Source organism: Ursus americanus, chromosome 20 (genome assembly GCF_024610735.1).
Source record: "Ursus americanus isolate L20-20 chromosome 20, mUrsAme1.1.p, whole genome shotgun sequence".
Taxonomy (NCBI): Eukaryota; Metazoa; Chordata; class Mammalia; order Carnivora; family Ursidae; genus Ursus; species Ursus americanus.
In genome coordinates, this window is record NC_142146.1 from 51,683,744 (window position 1) to 51,695,432 (window position 11,689).

Sequence of the window (11,689 nt, forward strand, 5' to 3'; positions counted from 1 at the left end):
TCATTTCACATCACAATCCTACCCTCCCTCCTCAGATGGACAAATTGCTGAAAGCAGTAAGAACAGAAGAGGGAAACAAATTACTCACGATGTATGAGAGTATTGATAAAAATAGTAATGGACTAATGTCAAAGAGGATACATTTAGTCTGAATCCTAGAAAAACATTTTGATTGAGAATAATCCAGAGTGAATCAATTTGCCTGGCAAAGTAATTAGAACAGAGTCGTTGCTCATCCACGGTCTATAAAGAATCCTCTGGTGTTTAAAAGATACATAAACTTAGATATTATTTTATATTAAGATTGCCCATGTTTTATATTATAAAGATGCAAACATTTTTGTGACACAAATTTTCATTTATTTTCTATTTAAAAATCAAAAAGCTCTTACCCCATATTCAACCCTCTCGTTTGACCACATCTATTCACAATATTTGTATAATCTCTCTTTTAAAGAGCTTTAGCTCAATCAATGTGGTGATCTTGTGCTCTCCCAGCCGGGCCTAAGCCACAAAAACATAAAAAACAAAAATTAAAAAAATAAAGTGCATTAGCTCATAATTAATAAGGAAACAATTCTAAAATTTCAGAAATACAAGACATATGTTACAAGGGAATGTATTGATTTAATAGTATTTCCATGTCTTTGTCAATGATTCATACATTTAATAGAAACAGGAAAATTTTAAACAACACATATATATCTAAATCACAGCAGAGCAACAGAAATGTATCGATATAAATTAAGAAACTTGAAACTACACAGAAAATTGACTTTTTAAAAAACTTTCATGTATATGATTGGCATCTTGAGAAACAGAGTCGCCATATTTTTAAAAAAAACAAAATGCAAACTTTTGATTTTACTTATACACAATGAATAACGTATTCTTCTTTGTTTGATATATATTGAGGTATCATTTTAAATATTTATACAAAGAAAGCAAATCATAAACATGTTTATTCTTTGAGTCTCTCTGTTTGACCTCTGACATAATACCATTTCTTGACTTGGAATCCTTGACACCAAAGGCATATACATTTATTTATAAACTATGTCCCACTAACTTTAAATCATTTACCCTCAGAAAAATCTTTCTAAACTCAGATTTACCTTTTAGGTGAAATTAAAATTTAAATTTAGAAAAACATGAGCTACACAAATGTGAATTCCTTCCACTTCCATTTAAAATGTTGATAATTTCTTTTATTTTAGACATACAAGACAGTGGTCAGTAGCGTATTGTTATAATTTCATGAACAGAACATTTATAATATCTACAACTGTAACATTGAAAACAGAAAAAGTTTAACCTTGATTTGAGAAAAAGTAGTTTTGTACCTATTTCTAAAATTGATATTCTAAATTGTGGGTCTGACAATAAAAATGTAAAATTGCTACTTAGTCATTAAAAACAAAACAAGACACCATAGCTTTTATTGAGCCAATGAATCCCCCACTCTAGAATTTCAAATTATAAAGAAGTGGTATTCCCACTACCAGTCTTCACTGAGCAACAGAAGAGTGCTAAATATTCAAAAATAAATGTTTTCCATCCTCTGGAAAAAATATGAATATTAGTGACGCCTGACAAGAATGGCCTTTGCTCTGTTTAACATTTAATCAAGTAGTTAATATTAAAACTGGAGACAGAGAAGATGTGTTGAAAGCAGTTACTTGTATATGGAGATTTGGAGAAAACTGCATGTGGTTTCCATTGTCCCATAGCCAACATTTTGGAATTTCTTACAGAATGATATATTTACATTTCTCAAAACTGAAAAAGTCTGCCTTCTTATTGAAGTTTACCATATGTCAAAACACTTCAAAAGCTAAATACTTTATATAAAGAGGGAGAAACTGACTAATCTATAATGCATAGAAGATTAACCAAAGGAAATTTGAGAATGTCAAAAGCAGTGTTCTAGCTGTCAGTTAATTAATACTTGAGTAATCCTTGGTAAATCATAACCAATGTTTTCGTTTATATCTATCAAATATGTTCTTTATATTCTCATACAGTTTATTAATTCAGTAACTTATGTGTAAAAGTTAATAAGATATCTGTAGCATTACATTTCAACCAACACAAGGGTACTCAATACAAGATCTTCATATTTATTCAATTAACTGAACTCTATCAGTAAACACAATGACCTCGGGGCCTAACTCATAAAAAATGCATTATTTACATGGAATCTTCTTGAATTTGATTCAAAAACTAATTATAAAGCAAACTTTTCTCAGTTTATGTACATAGCAATTACCCCCAAACCCTTGAAAGCAAATGTTATTAAACTCTGCTCACCTACATCAACAAGATGATGGAAGCATCAAAAACTTCCATCTGGGGGCGCCTGGGTGGCTCAGTCGTTAAGCGTCTGCCTTCGGCTCAGGGCGTGATCCTGGAGTTCTGGGATCGAGCCCCATGTCAGGCTCTTCCGCTGGGAGCCTGCTTCTTTCTCTCCCACTCCTCCTGCTTATGTTCCCTCTCTCACTGGCTGTCTCTCTCTCTGTCAAATGAATAAATAAAATCTTTAAAAAAAATAAAATAAAATAAAAAACTTCCATCTGTATCCAAAGGCTGCATGAATCTACTGACTGTACACGTGCAGACGCTTTCCCGTTCTGTAAGGCACGCTGTTGCAAGCATAATATCCATTTAACATATGGGAAAGATGGGGAACTGTAAAATGCACCTAGAAAAAAAAAAACAGCTAATGACAAAGAGCAGGTAAGTGAATACTTCAAACCTCAAAAAACATATACCAATCATCAAGTCTGCATAACATCTCTCCCAGGATATGAACAAAAATGACTAACATAGGTTTTATTGCTCGCATCTTTTAAATCATAACAACTGAAAGATGATATATAGATCTCATCCAAGTGGCCCTAGAGTCACAGTGTGTTACTACTGGAAGAATAATTGTATCCGACGGCCAACTAATAAGTATTTTATCAAGACTTGGCAAATGAAGTTGAGAAAGGAAATTCTAAAAGGTGACAGAATCATGGACAATAATAATGGAGACTTATAAAACACATTCCGTGCTTGATAAAGCAGTTGACTTCTTGAGAGAACTGTAAAATTATCAGGGAAAGGAGAGCAGATGTTACACATTTGGACTTTGCAAAGCATTTGATGCACTGCTTCATGAAAAGTGACTTGAAAAATTAGTCCAAATTGGCTTGGATCTGATCAGTGTCACACAGATTGAAAACTGCTTGAAAATCAGTAAACAAAAGATCATAACAAATGGCCATATATCCATTTGGGGTAGGGATCAGCCACTGGAATTGGTGTTAAATCTGGTCTTAGTTAATGCTCTTATGAATGGGGTTTTTTTAAAATAAACAATTTTAATAGAATTTTCAAGTGCTATTGCATTGAAAGACAATGCTTACAAAGGAAAGAATTGAAAATAATAAAGCTACAAAAATATATTTAAATACTCAGGAGATAATGTGAACTTTAGCATGTAAAAATTCACTGCAGAAAATAAGATGTGACTACAAGAGAATGATACTGATTTTTTAAATATAGATACCAGAACTGACAGATCCAAGTAAATCTTGTCCTTCAAAGTCATCACCCTGAGAAACCAAACACCTAGTGCAACAATACTGTCACCGTTCAAAATGTTTTTTGGAAATTCATCTTTGAAATTGCCTTAAGCAAATCAGTGCCAGTAAACTTTAGTGCCATATAAGAAAAGGTGTCATCACAAAACAGGCATGCTTAATTTTTTCCTACACTTCATTTGTAATAAAAGTTTATAACCCCCAGCTTCTTCAGCAGACTTAATGCCAAACAGCCTTTGGCTAGTTCCAAAAATTAAAACCACCCTCAGAGAACTAAGATTTATCTCCAGTAAAATTATCTAAAAGAATACACTATAGATATATTTTTTCACAGGCTTATTCATTCTCCCAACACTTCCTGAAAATCTGCTATGTCTGTCCCCACTATATGACTCTGGAAAGGCTACAAAAAGCAAGTAACAATTCGTGCCTGCAAGGTGCTCACATTCTGGTTGAGAAGACAATCACAGAAATAATGACATTATGGTGTAACGGAGCTCTGGTAGCTCTATGCTCAAAATTCTATGATAGTGCAAAGGGGATCTGGAGAGGAGCATTCGAGCAGAAGTCTGATTTTGACACCAGTATAATATTCAGGAGCTGGTGGAAGCCCCAGTGAGAACAGAGGGTAAGTGGTGGAGCAGCCTCAGAAGAAGAGGCAGAAAAAAATAACAGAGGTGCAGATTAAATATCATACCGAAGAGTCTGAATGCCATTCTCTAGGCAGTTTGGAGCTCCCAAAAAATAAGTTAGGGAGTCACAGGATCTGATCTTGATTTTAGGAAGATAATTGGGGGCCATGATATGAAGAATGGATTTGAGGAAGGAGAAACTAGAATCTCAGAGAACAGTTAGAGGGTTTTTGCATCCCACTCTAAGGGCCCTGACCTCCTTCACTTCACCCAAACTGCCTTATCCCCAATAACCTGTACAATGGTCAGTTCTCAGTCCTCACTCCCTCTCCCTCGATGCACGTTTTGCACTGGGCTCCCAAGACACTGGGTTCTCTTCTCCTTACTTTGTTGGGAGTTCATGCTCAGTTTCCATTGGCTGGTTTCTACTCTTCTCCTCAGCCTCTTCATAATGGAGCACTCCAGGGCTCGATCTTTGATTCTCTTCCCTTTACTCAGTTTTTTGGTGATTACGTCCAGGCTCGTGACTTTAAGTGCATTGCACATCCACCTAGAAATAACCCAACTGTCCATCAGTGTGAGAGCAGATGCATACATTGGTGTATGAACTCAGTGGACTATCACACAGCAGTCAAATGAATTACAGTGACCTGCAACAGTACGAGTGAATATGAACAGATGAGAATAAAAGGAAATACAGGAAGGTAAAGGTACGCAATGTGTAGCCACACATATGAAGAAGTGACAATGCAGAGGAGGGAAATGGAAACAAATGTTTAGATTTGGATATATTGCGAGGGCCTCAGTAAAGGACTTACACGAAGCACAAAAGGAAACAAAATCAGAAGGAGGAAAAGAAGAAAAGGAAAAAGCAAGTTGTGAATATATTAAAGAAGGTAAACATTTGTCCTAATTGTGTATAATGTAATTATTAGTACAAAGATATAATTTAGGAAAGAAAATTGGAATACTGCCAAATATTATTTGTCTTTTTAAGAAGCAAACTTAAGTCTCAGTCTGTGCATTTCCTGAACGCACACCCCAGGAGGAGGTGCGTCCACACTGGGCGCTGCCCGCTTCCCCGTACAAAAGCGCACCTCTCCTCCCAGCTTTACAGATGTTACCGAGATGCCCTACACCCCCTGACCATTTGTGTCTTCCTCTCTATCTCTCATTAACTATCAGTGCCAGGCCTACGCTCAATGTTCAAATGTGTATTGAATACTTTGAACTTTAACTGTAACTGGACTTCTCTCCTTAGGATTTAAAAGAATGTTTAAGAATGTGTATACATAGGGGCACCTGGGTGGCTCAGTCTGTTAAGTGGCTGCCTTCAGCTCAGGTCATGGTCCCAGGGTCCTGGGATCAAGCCCCGAGTCAGGTTCCCTGCCCAGCAGGGAGCCTGCTTCTCCCGCTCCAGCTCCCCCTGCTTGTGTTTCCTCTTTCGCTGTCTCTCTCTGTCAAATAAATAAATAAAATCTTAAAAAAAAAAAAATACACACACACACACAAACCATTCTGAAGGATTATTCTTCACTGAAGCAGCTGTTGAAGCATATGATATATGGATATCAGAGGGCTTGGTGAGTAAAGGTCTCCTCAGTTTAGCCAACCTACTCACTCACCTCCTTTCCTTTAGTCTTTCTAGCACTTACCACTTGCCCTGCATCCCATCCTGCGTCAACCATACCCTACCCTTTCAACTACCACTGCCTTCAACAACATCAGACTCCAAGGGGAAATCAGAAAAGGATAGTCTGACAAGTTAAAGTAGAAAGTGGGGGGGAAGAGTCCAAGGCATATAGTAGGTTTTTAATAAGTATCTGACGAGTGAATGAATAAATGAGTTATGTGCAGCTAGACTTGTAGAATGAGTAACTTGGAAGAGAGGAGGAGGAGAGAAGGATGAGCTAGAAGAAGTGGGAAGTTGTTCAAGACAGAAACGTGAATGCTTTTCAAAGAGCGAGTAGAAAAAGAAAATTTCTCCCCCAAGTAGTGAAGAGCTAGTGAGGAGACAGTCATGGGAACTGACACTATTTAGTAGAATTTTCTCCCCACTCTGTAGCCTACATTTCAGTCAGTCAAAGAGTGTAAGCAGGCTTATTTACTCAGCCCATTGAGCTGCTGTGTAGCTTATTCTGTACCCAATTAGATGGGAGGAAAAATATGAGGGTGGTGGGGAGGGCAGGGGATCGAGTAAGCGGAACAAGGCTAAACCCACCTCATTGCTCCACTAATCTCGGAAGTTATCATGTTATCCAGCAATTACTAACCCCACTTGCTTCCATGGGCAGCTCTCTGGTGAGGATGGTTCATGGCATGAAAGGTAGAGTCAGCTCTATGCCCATATCCACTGCTTTGTCACTGATACAACAGCAAACATTCCAGAAACGAATCTTCCCCTGCCTGTCAGGACCCATCTATTCTAATTCTCCACGCTGATCTTGGAAAACTACAAAAAGGACCAATTACCCTCTGAGTTAGTCAGAGCCTCATTTGTACTCAATGAGAAATCACACACACAGGCACACAACTCCTCCAACAGCACAACGGGTGCTGACTATTAACCTACATCAATAGTCTCAACAGAAAAGGTCAAAGGTCCGATGGGCTCTGGGAACCCCAGACCACATTACTCTCCACGTTGACCAACTTGACAGACAAGCTCAAATTGCTCAGGCTGTTCCCTTTCAGTGCATTAGCAAACAACCTCAGAGCTTGAAACAAATAGTCCTTTTCTCTACATTGAATACTAAAAAAAAGAAAAAAGAAAGAAAAAGTGAATAATAACAAGCAGATGACAAGGGAGAATAAAGCAAGATAAAGATTTTCACTGCTGACTAACTTTTCATATAGGAATACACATAATTTTGCAGATTGCCTCTATAGGCTCCATTTTAGAAAAATAAGAGAGATCTGTGGGGAACCCTGCTGAATGGCATATGAAGATCTGTATGCCCGAGTGAGAGCATACTCTAGGGTATGGCAAGGCATCCCAGCCTTGAGTTTTGGGGGACTCTTGCTACCAAACAGGCTCAGAAGGCCCCCTGGCATTAAAAATTGACCAGAGGTTTTTATACATACAAATAGCTCAGAAACCTCCTATATTTATTTCTTAGAGCTGCAATAATACATTTCCACAAACTTAGTGCCTTTAAACAATACAAATTGATTATCTTACAGTTCTATAGGTTAGAAGGCCAACACAGATTTCACTGGGCTAAAATCAAGATGTTAGCAGGGCTGCATTTGCTCTGCGGCAAACTCCTGTCTTTGCCTTTCCCAGCTTCTAGAGGCCACCAGCACTCCTTGACTCCTCCATCTTCAAAACCAGCAGTGTTGCACCTCTCACCATTCTTCTTTAGTCCTATGTCTCTCTGAGTCTCTGCTTTGGCCTCTCACTTTCATTTCTAAAAACCCTCTTAATCATAATGGGCCCACTTGAATAGTCCAGAATAATCTCCCTATTTTATTTTATTTTTTTAAAGATTTTATTTTTATTTATTTGACAGAGACAGAGCACAAGCAGGGGGAGCAGGCAGAGGGAGAGGGAGAAGCAGGTTCCCTGCCGAGCAGGGAGCCCAATGCAGGACTCGAAGCCAGGACCCTGGGATCATGACCCAAACGGAAGACAGATGCTTAACGACTGAGCCACCCAGGCGCCCCAATCTCCCTATTTTGAAGTCAGCTGATTAGCAACCTTAATTTCACTGCAATCGTAAATTCCCTTTGCCATATAACCTATTTATATATTACAGGAATTAGGATCAGGATTTTGGGGGGCCTTTATCTGTCTACCACACTTCCAAGTCTATCTACTCCCAAGGCAATTGGAGGACCAGGACCAGTCTCTCTTTCTAGCCTTCCTTTGATGGCTAGTTCCACCTAATTTCACCTGTCTAAAAAATTTTGGAAGGAGGTCTAGACCTAAAACTCCCCCAGAGAGGGTCCTGGACCCTTTTAAATGAGCATTGGGCAAGACTAAGTTTTAAGGGAAACTATGTAAGCCTCAAAAGAAACACAACTGCTGACATGTGAGAACTTCTGTAAATAAATATATTGCCCACAAGACAGGTGATTACATTTTAAACCACTAATGCCAATAAATGTAATACAAAACACAATGTAGCATGAGTACTGAAAATTTGGAGAGCTTGATAGACTTTTGAAATCATTTTTAAGGGTAGTTTATTTTCTTCTTCCTTAGCACGGAAGCATAAAAAATGTACTCAATAAATAAACGGAAGGACAATCAATCTAATATCAAAGTGACTACAGACTTAATGCCAGGTCTCGATTTATATGCTGACATTCCAGAATATAGAGGACTGAAGGTCAGAGAATCTGGGTAATCTTTGTATTAGGAAAGCCCTTGAGTTAACAGGGAGAAAGAACCTTCTCTATTCTATACAAAAGGGCAGATCTAAAGTTATAGTCCTTCAAAATTCTATCTAAAAAAACGTTCTGCAAGATTTGAAGGAAGTTTTATCCCAAACTCCGGACCACACAACATATACACACATACTCAATATTCATCCATAGTGAGGAATTGAAATATACACACCACTTCCCAATAGTTTCCAAAACTGTTTCTAATACAGACAAGTAAATTCAAAATCCTTCCTATGTGACAATAATTTGAAAGAAAAGTAATAGAAGTACAGAAGAGAAGTACATCCGTTTAAAAACGTACATATGTCAGGCACTTCACCCATCTTATTTTATTTGATCCTTACAACAACCTGCAAGATGTGTGGTACAGGACACGAAGAGGACACGGGCTCTAGGCAGCTAAGAAATTACCTGAAGCTTCACATCTAATTAATAGGTGAAAAAGTTGAGATTTGAACTCAGGAGAGTATGCTCTAAAGATTAGTCATATACCAATGACATCACTCTGACTTCCAAATGAAGATGTGTAAAAAAGAGCTCTGAGCTCTTACTAGATATTATATAAAATATGAGGCAAGTTTAAGTGATACATCTAAATTTAGGCATTGGAAAGAAGTCCCTCTTCATTTAATCTGTAACTAGGATTCAACGGTTCATTTTTACAGGTCCTTATTATAATAATTAAATATTCCTTCCTTTGTATTGTATGTGTTTGATTGGTCAGCTGCCTTTATGTCTTTTGGCATTTTACTGCTAATGCTCTGCAAACACGAACGGCCTAAGAAAATGCAGATGGTCCTATGGAACACAAACCACGGCAACATATGGTATGCATTTAATTCTAACAAAGTGTGTTTCTTAACCTCTGGGTGTCGCCCCACCATTTCTTTATAAGGCTACTCATTTCCAAGAAAGATCCCATTTCCAAAAACAGGACAACAGGCTCCACATGTGTTGTACGGCCATTCAGATGCACATAATGTGTCTGAATGCCTTTAAGCAAGTGCATTTAGCACATGTTTCCTAGCACTCTCATATGGGGTTATGAACTGTCTCCCCTAGATGGTAAGCCCCTTGAGGGCAAGTGTCATGCTTGATATTTCCCCTTATTAGCTGTACATGGCAAAGTAACAATACTATCTGTCATGTATATAGCACCGCACAACCTATGAATTGCTCTTATGGGTAAGACCCCTAACTACATTGTGACATTTGCCACAGCTTCCAGATGAGGCTGGCAGAGGCTAAGCAATTAGCTAGAATCACAAACTAATAGATAACGTTTTCCTCTGGCCCACAACAGAAAAGTATTCATTCCTCACATTGCACTGCTTTATTTTCTTCTCCTAAGGTTTTACTACAAGAATTAATGCCTATTGATCTTTTTATTAAGATAAATTTATTAAGATAAATATCATATATTGCCATATGTGTGTGCCAGGCACTGTTCATAGGGCTTCACATATACTGACTCATCTAATCCTTCTAACAACCCCATGAAATAAATGCTGTTTTTATCCCCATTTTACAGATGAGGAAACTGAGGCACAGAGAGATTAATTCATCCAAATTCACAAAACTGGTAAATGGCAGCAGTGAGATTTGAATCCAGAAATTCTGGCTCCAAAGCCTGTGTCTTTAACTTATTCTGCACTATGCTGCCTGAATAAGAATCTACAAAGATCCTTGCTCAGGACATGTGAGTAGTTGTTCAACAAGACGGGGAAATGTGTGTTACTCCTCCCTATGTGATTTATTTGATTATATTCTAAAACCTTTCTTCATGCCAATAGAACTCCATGTAAGTACTATACTAAATTTTCCTGTACTGAAGGCATATGCAATGGTTACCTTGACTGACACATAAAATACCCAAAACAAAATACCCCACGACTTGAGGATTTTTTGTTCTATGAATTAGAGACATGAAAGGATTGCCTCGGCATCAGAAGTGTTATAAGCTCACATCTGTAAGTCCTTCTTGGAGATTTCCGTATTTCTTATACAGGAATGTTCCCTGTCTGAAATATTCCAGTGTTCAAAATATATCTGAGTTTGAAAATTATCTAATCATTTTTAGTTTTTAATTTTCCACTACTTTTTCTGCACATATAGGACAAGCACTTGCTTTCAATATGATGTTTAACACTTTTTATGTTTTTATTTCAGTCAGCTTGAAAACATGCTAGTAAACATGCAAACATATTGTAAAGGTTTAAAATTCGGGGTGTGTATACATATATCAACAGGAGTTATGAATTATGTATATTCTGAGCCTATATAAATTAGATTTTGAAAAACAAGCATCAGAGTACTCAGGCAGGTCATAATAAGAGATTCCATCTGAAATGTAGAAACTACCTTGAATAAATTACCCATAAGTTAACACTCTCATTATAATGACGTATCTATTGTTTCTGGTTTGTGATGTTCCTTTAATGCGCTCTAATTGTTCTAATGGCTCTTTAGGAAACCACTTCAGACTTTTTTCCCCACTGAAATTTAGCACACTTTATTTACGTTTGAACTAAAATAATTTAAAATAATGTAACATTTTTTAAAATCACCCACTTCCCAATGTAGAATACCATTTTCTTCTTGCCCAGAAACATTTAATTAAAGCAGGATATAACTTTAGTAATTATTTTCACACAGAATGACTCTAAAATTAATAGTCACTTGTAAGACTGTTTAAAAAGTGGGAGACTGGCAATGAAAACAATCTTAAATGCTTTGTTTATGTGACGAAAGGAGTGATCCTTTAATTCCCTCACACACATTAAACTGATTTCACAGAGTTTCTGTACTAGTGTTTAACATAGTCAAGTGCTTGAGGTTACACAGAATAAACAATCTTGAGATCTTATTGCAAATGTTTGCAATTTGTGATGTAAACTGATTTGTGAAAAAATAACAGGATCCATGTCACTGAAGCCAAAAAGGCATTTTTCAGAAATCAAAATAGTTCCGAAATTTGAGCACTGCGTTAAACTATTACCATCTGAGGATCTACAAAGTTATAATTGTGGGGAAAAACTCAAAATAGATATTTATCAATTCAGCTTCAAGCAAAGGCCT